Consider the following 8,949-nt stretch of genomic DNA (forward strand, 5'->3'; position numbering starts at 1 on the left):
AACCTACATGCAAACACGATGCCCTAGCATTTTGGGGTATATAAACACTATAGCTGGCTTAAAACCAACACCTGACAGGAATAACACCGAATTCCAACCCCTATCTAAGAAAAAGAAAAAAAGGCATCTGCATTCAGAAGTCAAAATATTGGAAGAAGGCAGAAAAACTGGTCAGATCTTTGGAACTGAAAGGGCACCAGGACAGCAGTCAGCGTACAAGACGCCATGCGGAAGTGTGTGCGTCCCAGGAGCCACGCCAGCCCGTGGGAGACCTGACACAGTAACACATGTTTTCTGACAAGGGGCGCATTTACGGTGTTGCCAAACGAAGATGCTCATAGGGTCAATACCACGTTAAAAGCTTACCTGGGATTTCAGCGATAAAAAGCCGACAGAGCAGCATCTGCGGAGCGCTGCAGATGAAACCCTTCAGTGAGTAGTTATACCCTTCACACAATTAAAGCCCTGTGCCTAATTGAAGGCTTGACAAGGCATTTAGGTGTGTTGTGTGTCTCCAGCCTCATAAAATCTTCCACAAAGAACAGTCAAAGGTCACACCAATAGAGGTCTGACGGCAACTCAACAGGACACAGTTTGAGATACCTCTTCTCACTGTGTGGACACTTGCTCAGGTTATTTTCCAAGGCAAGACACTTGAAATGCCTTTATTAAACAAGTGACCCTATTCAGTCACTTGAACCTGTTCATTGTTTGTCCAAAGCAAGCAGCAAGCCAGTATATCAGCAAACCATCTGCTGCAGGCTGGTTTGGACAGAAAGACCCAAAAACCCAATTATCAAAGGCATCATGGGCTGAGCTGGGTGCAGGGTGGGAGCAGTCAGGGCCACGCCAACACCTCCTGGTGCCTCGGGGCATGATGGAGACAGTGGTATGGGCTTTGCAGAGAGGCTCCCAAACAGGGAAAAACCCTTTCTTGAAGAAAAAGAAAATTAAATCTCAGCACCTTCCTAAGTGATGGAACATCAGTAAAAGTCTGACACAATGGATATAGGAGGGAAACTTGCTTTCATCTGTTTCAATAAGTATTTTATCTTTTTCTTTCCTGCCAAGTACATGCCATGGATCATACGAGATAAACGCCTACCCTTCCCTGCAGCTGGATTTGTTGGAAAACAGCTTTTTCCTTTCCTTAGATTGCTGGGTCCCCAGTGGAGATGCACAGATGGCCTGGAAGAAAACTACAAACAATATCATGTAGAAAACCTGGATTTCTTAACACATCAACTACTTTGATAAATGCAAGAGAGTTCTCTTCTTTTTAGGGTCTATTTTCCCTTGTTTGGACAACAATATAAGAAAAAATTGGCAAATGGCTATGTTTGTGCTTCAAGTTGGAGTTAGTTCTAATATCTAATATCTCATAGATGAGGAGGGCTATGACATGGATCCAAACTGACCTTCCCCAAATTTATCCGATTATGGTCATCTGTTGCATATTGATCTGACAGACAGATGGGATTGGTACTCAGATCGAGTTTGGCACTGCATTTCAGATGTGTATTTTAGATTTGTACTTCAGAGAGGATTACTACTGCTAGCAGGTTGGTTTGAATCAAGTTTTTATTCCAAGTCCTTCTCTGTGGACTTGGTTGTCTTCAGACACTTTATTCCAATGAGTTGCTGCTTATACTCTGTTTTCACCTCTGCAGTTGCAACCTCGTTTTTAAATGGCAAAATAAATCAGGAAACGGTAACTTGGATCTCAGCCCTGTGCCCTTGATGTATATAGGCACCCACTGGGACATAGGTAGGGGCCACTGACACTCCTTGGGGTTGAAGGGTCTGAATTCCAGACTACAAAATCCAACCTCCTGTTTGATGAACAAGCTACTAGACAATGTAAAGACCCTTCTTGCGCTCACCCTAGACAAGCAGGTCTCCCCAAAGCCTTCCCCTTCACTGCTGGGAACTGCAGCACAGCAGAACAAGCATCCAAGCTGCTGTGACTGGAAATGGTGAGCTGGAGCAGGACATTAAGACTAGAAAGGGTTTTTCCTCTCCTGGAGGGGACTTTCTTCTCTACAGTATTTGCTGAGGACATCTGGATATCAAGGGTCTCTGTGGCAGACAGAGGGGGTGTTTCACCTGGCAGTTTTGGCTGTGCAGAAGGTGGAGGTGGTACACAAAAGATGTTGTCCCAACAAAACATGTCCACATAACAGAACGAGGGACTTCCCTCCTGCCTCTGACCGTGGGACTGGGGAACGTGGGCAGCTTAAACACCCTCGTCACGTAGATACAGGATTTAGACTTGCCGCCGCAGAAGCTGCGTAAAAACCCCGAACAACAAGATTCATGTACAGCATGTCAGAAAAAATCCTTGTCCTTGAGTTTCAGAGAAATATGTGCTGTTTTATTCCATTGTGCTGATCATAAGGCAGGGCTGTGGTAGCTAAACACTTTGTACAACTCACATACCAATATCCGGAATATTTTTTTTACCTTTCTTATAAGAAGACATTTCATCTGGTTTGAGGAAAGACCCAGAGAACGGCTGTACTGGGTGAGATAGAGAGCCCAGTAACTCACTTTGGGCAGGGTCCAGTGGCGGATGCCTAGGAAGGAGTGGATGTACAGACAAACACACCCCGAAACTTCCCCCAAGCCCTTTCCAGCACCTACAAGTGTCCATATTCAGCAGTTATGGGAAAAGCTGGTGCAAGGCAGGGCTGCCCAGGAGGCCCCTGGCTCCGCACCACTAGAGAGCAGCAGTCACCAGCTGAGCAAGCTAGAACCGAGTGGGAAAGGAGACTTCCATACAGCCAGGATCTACCCAAGCATCCCTGCCCTAAGCGGATCACCACAGTCCAAGCTGACTGACTGCACAGGAAAAAATTTAACATCTCTGTGTCATAGAACGGTTTGGGTTGGAAGGGACCTTAAAGACCAACTAGTTCCCACCCCCCTGCCATGGGCAGGGACACCCACCAGTAGAGGTGTAGGTGTTACATGTGCCTGCTCTCATCACGGAGGGGTTTTTGTCCTTTCCACTGCCCTTTCAGAAATATTTCTGAACCACCAGCTTCAGGTTTTTTTCCCAGTTGGTCATTTCTGTCAGCAACTGCGTTGCAATGAAACTGGGGCTGGCCCTTGCCCTGTGACATCGGACCAGAGTGCAGGTGGGTGCTGCACAAAGACTGTGATACTCCAAGGAATGGGCCCGGAGATGGGATGCAGCTGAGAAGGACCAAGTCGCCAGGTGTCCGGGTGGGAATGAACAGAGGAAACTTGGTCCTGGGGAGGAAAAAAAGAGATGAGATAAAAGGAAGGCTCGTCCTCTCACAACACGCACAGGTTAGCGCTCTTTGCCCAATTCCCAGGCAAGAGCAGTAGCAACCTGTGGAACTGGCTTGTCTTGACATTCTGCAGCAAAGCACAGTTTAGAGTAGGTTTTTGGGTGGGGAGAGGCACAGAGGCATCCTGGAAATCTAGAAATGCAGGTTAGACCCTACAGACCCTGCAGCAATGTTAAGGAACCTTGGTCTGAGGGAGGATGGAGGAAGGCTGCTGCACAGAGCAGCAATCACCCTGAAGGATGAGGAGGACAAGGAGATGTAGACAGAAAGCCTTTTTGCCCTGCACTGCTGGGGGCTGGATGAAGTCTGTGGTGAGGGAAAGGAAAATAGCCCGCAGCCAACATATTGCCCAAGAGAGACTGAGCACTCCCGAAGGACAAAAGGCACAGGACGGGCTGGGGATGAAAAGAGGAGGCTGGTGAGCAGACCTCCAGAAACAGATAAATCCCACAGCACTGTGCCTGCTGCAGAGCCACCACAGGCAGTGGGAAAACATCTCCCAAGCCTGGTCAGTGAGAGCTTGCACTGTCCCAGCAAGAGGAAAAGGAGATGGATTCTCCTACATAGTTCCACATCACCAGTGCAATCAGAGGTGTCCTCCAGTTACAGAGAACAGAAGCGAGCCAGGATGAGCCAGGTTTGCTGTGTTGGCAAAGTACTTCTGTGACTGGAAACACAGAGGCAGAAGCTTTTGTACGGCTCTTTGAAAGCTGGCGTCATCCTCCAGCACACCGAGCACAGCAGGCTCATGGATCACACAGATGTCTCATCCTATCTTACAAACGGCATCCCTCCAAGCAGAACCAGGCAGAGGCTGCCATGTGTTAGTCTGACAAGCTGTGTATGTTGTACGCTGCCCTGTTTTGGGGTCTAAAGCCCAAGCTTTTTCTCAGAGACACTGCGGAACCCTTCTGTGTATATACACATGGAAACCCTAGCAGGTATAACTGCTACAGCACATCTGACGGAGCTTGCAAGCAGCCTAGAACGCCAGAGTTATTTCTAAGTTAACCAAAACACACCTTTCTTGTGCTTATGGCCTCAAAGAGTATTACAATAGCTACATGTCCTAGCTAAAGCCAGCATGGCTGAGCAACACATACTGTGAAGGACCCCCCTGCTGAATATGTATGCCGAGTCCTTGACACTACAAGCATGCCAGCATTAAAAGGACAGCCATCTAGGAAAGTGTCACTCCTGGTTTTCCAAGTCCAAAGAGGCTTAGTATATCTAGAGCTTTGCTAGGAGTGTGGAGATGCAACTTCACATGCAGTGGCTTCTTACTATGCACATACTGGCTATATTCATAGCTAGAAAGCTTGTAGGTTAAGCAGTCTTGAGCTGATAAATGAGCATTGCTGTTCAGCTGCACACCTGGAAACAGCTGAAACCTGTTAGAGGAAGCTAGTGTGCTGTGTATAAAAGTAGAGAGATACTACAGTGGCTGAGGTTTCCCACCAGGAGCAGCTGGAAAACCAGAGTGCCAGCTGCTCGCTTCGATCGCTTCAGTACGCGATCTCACTGCATCTGTGCGTAAGCACACATTTGGGATCTCTGTTTTCTTGAATCCCACAGAGGAGCAATGGTGGGATCAAAGTTTAGGGGAGTTTGAGGTGAACTTCTTTCCTAACGTCTCCCAGGTTTTTGCATCCCATAGGCATACTTCCCCCAAGATGATGCTGGATGCTTATTTGCTAATAAGTAACACAGGTGCAAGCCTGCAGCACTGGACTTCCAGAGCTGAAAGACAAAGGAGGGAGAGACGGAGGAACTGTGCTGTTACCCTAACACCTAGCTAAGCTGTGAACCTTACAGGAGTCTACTAAGCTACTCCAAAGTCCTCTGTTCCAACAGTTACCGACAGTTGCCCCCATGAAATGCAACAGGTAGCAACCACGACACATCCTGATCTATTCGCTTCTGTACAGTACTTCTTGGTTTTGTAACTGTCAGTACTTCCGAGAAAGTGATATTGGTGTCAATTGACCGAGTCAATGACACAGGTGAGTAGGAACACACAATCCCTCTATAATATTGATGTATATACAGACACAAGACCCAGTTCTTCCCAGGCAGCTGCAGGAGAGCAACACAGGAGCCGGGGTAGCATTTTCCCCAGAGTTTGTGCAAACTGCCATCCAGGAAGCATTCAGCCCTGGATAGTGGTTGGTATAACCAGACTGTCTTTAAGTCAGGTCTGAGCCTTGCTTGAGCCTGGTTTTTCCTGTTTGATGCTACAGCTGGTTTTCATTTGAGCTGGAGGGAAGTGATACTGGGAAAACCATAGGGCTGGAGGGCATTCAGCTGCTTCCTGGAAAGCAACACAACTTTGAGGGAAGGGTAGGTAAAACACATTTCCATACCAAATACCTTCAAAAGCTGGGATTTTTAATACTTCAGAAATAATAGCTGACACAAAGTAGTAGCTAAATGATGCTTTAAGTGTATAGCACAGTAAACCTTACCTGCTTCAACGCTCATCCAGCATTGGAAGCAACTGCAATGGCCCCTCCCAGCTGTTTGTCAGGCTAAAGCAAATGATGTTTATCTGCCCAGAACTCAAATGCATGGGACTGGGAGACCACGTAATGCAGTGGACAGCATCACAACAGTGTGATTCACAGCAGATGTACACCGAGCCCTGCCTCACCCAAAGTGTTTTCAATACTCAAGCTGAATCAGCATGTGGAAGTGTGTAAAGGTCACGGTGTTAAATGCCATTGGAGTATTTTTGCCACCCAAAAGACTTCTCCCCGTATCAGCCCTAGGATTGTGCCCCCACTGCTTCGGCTAAGGAAAGGCTGCTGATTGCTGCCTCCTCCACCACTAGATATTTTACGATATACACGAGGTCACAGCCCCTACCCCAGCCCTTGCACAACTCCAAGGTGAGATAGTCCTGTTTGGTCCACACCACTGGCTTCATATCACTTTCTTGTGAACCTCCCCTGAGACATCCTCCTGGATGGGCAGGAACAAATCCACAGGCAGGAATCCCTGCCCAACTCCCTGCCTTCTTCCTCTCCTTTAGACCGGGCCAAATCGAGGTGAAGGTGCAAGTCCAATTGCCCATCTGCCGTGCTCACAAGCTGTCACCAGTTCCGCCTCCTCACAGCTATTTGCCCTACCCAGTTGATACTTCCTTGTGATAATTCCTCAGTTTCTGAGGTCCTGAGGTATTTTTTGTATTGCTTGAGCTATCAGGGTGTTGCATAAATAGCAGCACACTCACACCTTCCTTCCCCAGCCTCTCCTAAGGTTAGTCGTCATTCTGCCTAACCTCGGACTAACCTGCCAACAGGAAGCATGCGTTTCTACCACACCTTTGAAAAAAACCCTGGTTTTGGGGCACAGTTACTCCTTGCTACTCATAACCAGAGGAAGTGCTTGCATTTCAGGATCATGACAGAAGCCCACCACGCGCCCACTTCTGCATCATCAGGCCTGGGAGACAGCAGGAGGCCTTTTGCCAAAACACAGGATCTGAGGGGTGGAGGAAATGATTCAAGCTGATTATTCCTTCCTGTGCAATGCCTCCCAAGCAGTGGTAGTCAACCACAGGACACCGAGCGAGTGCCCCACACCTTTGTAACTGGGTATGCAACAACACGACCCCTCCAAAGCTGCACTGAGATACAGGTCACACGGTCATCAGTATCAGGCCAGACAGCGTTATTTTAACAGGCAAAGGAGAAAATTCAGTCAGCAGCTGAACCCCACCCATTCTGGTGCCAAGTAGCGTCCCTGGAAAAGAGCGGAGGTACAGCTACCTGGCTCAACACACTGGTTCAGGTTAGGACCCCTTCCCTCGGCGCACTTTCTTAGTTCCCTCTAGATTCCAACTTTGCTCCGTCTCCTTTCCCGTTAGGGCAGCCAAAGGCAGACACTCAGTTCACCAAGTCATATGCAGTAATTTGCCTCCACCTTGCACTGGCTTAAGCAAAATGTCACCCACATATCATGTTTACCCCAAACATATTACAATGCTGTCAAAAGCCTCTTCCCTACCTCGCACTGCAAACACACTACAGGAATTTCCACGTTCTCCACAATACTTTGCAGCAGCTCATGGTAAGAAACAGATCCTTTTAAGTCTTTGTTGGAGCCTGAATGAATTGATTTGTTATCAGCAAAATCCCCGCTCCTCATCAGAGCCTCAGATTATTTTTGCCACTAAGGCAGGCTAGCTTTTCCCAAGAGGCTGGCTACCTCGCCATGCCCGAAAGGAAATGGCATCCTTGCAGTTCATATGGGATTGGAAGCCCGTGGAGAAAGTTGCAGTTCCTTCTAGAATTAGTAGCAAAAGAAAAGACAAGTCTCCTTCTGCCTTTTCCCTCTGGAAGGAGCCTGGGATCTGTCAGCAGCTTCGTACACATCATTCCATTTCCAGAGCTCAGGCAGTCACCAGCAATGTGTGTTTGTGAGGTGACTTCAAACTACAAGTACTTCACATGGAAGTAAAAAACAGTCACCGTCCTAACCCAGAACCTCTGTTATGTATACTTCACTCAGAAAGACAGGACGATTCAAAAACACGACAGGAAAGTTTTGTATGGAAAAAGTAGGATCCTGGGACAATAACAACAGAACATGGATTTTCCCAATACAGAACTTCTTTCCTCCTCCAGAGTCCAAACAGCGCTGGCCTGTCCCCAAAAGCCAGAAGACTCCGTCACAGGGCAGCAAGTCTTTTTCTCATTTGCTGCTCTATTTAAAGAGTCACAGCCCTCTGAAGATGACATCACAAGCCTTTCTTGTGCTTTGAAACAACTCAAAGGAGAAACACTGCTTTCCTCATCCCTGCCTCCGTGCTCCTGAGCTCCCAATATTTGGCTGCAAAAGCTGCATAGAGTTTCCCACAGCTAACATGAGGGTGAAACCAGTTTCTCAGGCAGTGCTCACAGCTCATTTTCTGCTCCCTGCAGCAGGAGGGGGTTGTTTGTGACCTGGAGCCAGCAGTGTGGCACTGCACTGCTCCGCTGTGTCCTGCTAGACAGGGACATCATTTGCAGGCAAATTAACTTGAGAGCCTAACAGAGGAACCCCTGCTCCCGTCACTGGCTTGACTGGGTTTTTAAGTTCTGGGTGAAAAAAAATATAGCAACTATTCAACTGGAGAAAGTTTAGGACTTCTCAAAGGAGCAGGTCAAGTTCGTGGGTTATTATTTTATTGAGATGATGTTTCAAGCCCTCAAAATAGTCATATTTCCTCTAGGAAGCTTTTAAAACATGGAGGTGAAGAGGTGTCTACAATTGGTTAGGAACCTGGAGCCAGAACTTCAGCAAGTCTTTTGGGATCAAACATAATGAGATCTAAGGACTACACCGTCTGCCTACACAATCTTCTGTGCCGTCTGCCCATGCACTTCCTCAGGAGTACACTGGCTCTGCTCCTTCTCTCCTTATTCCCCTATGTCTGTTGGTAAGACAAACCTGGTTTAGTAGGCAAAATAACATATCTGTCCCCAAAAAGAACAACACAACAGAAATAAGTCAGAAGCAACCCAAAAGGCTACTGTTGTGGGTTCAAGAGAAGGTAACAGCTGCTCTCCTCAACACACGCTTTGCTCATTTCAGCCTAACTAAAGAGAGTCTTTCCTTCTTTCACCAAGACCATCTTTTCAACCATCTA

Source organism: Eurypyga helias, unplaced genomic scaffold (assembly GCF_000690775.1).
Source record: "Eurypyga helias isolate BGI_N326 unplaced genomic scaffold, ASM69077v1 scaffold43555, whole genome shotgun sequence".
Lineage (NCBI taxonomy): Eukaryota > Metazoa > Chordata > Aves > Eurypygiformes > Eurypygidae > Eurypyga > Eurypyga helias.